Below are 1,146 nucleotides of genomic sequence, written 5' to 3'. Positions count from 1 at the left end.
ATCTACACATTAGAAGAAGGATAGAACAGCTGTGGCCAATAGCTTTCAAGAGTACAGCAGTTTCTTTTTCCTCTTTACCTTTATTCAATTGCATACGCAGGGAAAACTTTTTCAGCAACTGTTTTCAGCCAAAAGTATTACCAAGCTAACCTCTCATTTGTGATGTGAGGGAATAATAGATGACCTTGTCTTCTTTGATGTCTAACCAAGCTCAAAGAGCTCCATAGAACTAGCTTCAGCTGTTTTCATGACTGTTATAATAAATTGTTCTTTTCTGCTCATCCCACCATGGGAAGTATCCATATGCTTGAGTAAAGACATCCTTCTTACTCAGTGAGTGATTTGAGACGTCTCAGTTGCCCTTAATCTTGTCTATCCTAGCTGTCCAGTGATTTACTGTAGTTCAGTTGTGTGAAGACTAAAACTTTTTCATAGTTAAGAATTAGGTAGTTAAGGGAGACACCTAAGATGAAAGCAGTCTTGCAAAGTGATTGGCTGCTCTTATACCAGAGATACTAGTCTTTCTGATCCCCTATACCCTATATACTTCATCTCGAGTCATCACTAGTTATGTTGGCTCTGCCCTACCATTACAATTTGATGACTCTGGAAGAGAGAGTAAAGCCAAAAACTTTGTGCAACTCTGTCTCACCAAAATTCAACTGAGGCATGAATAAAGAGAAATCATCCAAATCATTTTATCTTTTTTTTTAATCAATTTCAAAGTGCTCTGGTAACAGGTAATGATGAAATAGCAGTAATGGATAGATGGGAAGGTATAATCATCATTCTGCATACAGGTAAGCCAGGCCATATGATTATCTTGCCATTGGAAACAGGAGTGGGATTTACCAACCCTTGTGGTGTCTGAGTAGCCTTTTAATTACCACAATGCTTACCTCCTGGTGTGAGTAAAGGGCTAGAAAATATTTCCTAAAAATTTTCTACTTACCTAGTCCTGGATTACTTGGTTTACCAAGCCAAGTTGGAATCTTATTCTGTGATCAAAACATGCAAAAAATGTACAAAAATCTTTGCAAACATGATTCTACTCTCTATCAGAGCACAGAATGTGCAGAAAATTATATGTAACATGACGTCCAGTAGACCTCCAAATTGAACAGTTCTTATTGCAAGTGAATTCAG

This window comes from Antechinus flavipes, chromosome 2, assembly GCF_016432865.1.
Source record: "Antechinus flavipes isolate AdamAnt ecotype Samford, QLD, Australia chromosome 2, AdamAnt_v2, whole genome shotgun sequence".
NCBI classification, from domain to species: Eukaryota; Metazoa; Chordata; class Mammalia; order Dasyuromorphia; family Dasyuridae; genus Antechinus; species Antechinus flavipes.
This window is presented reverse-complemented; position numbering follows the sequence as displayed.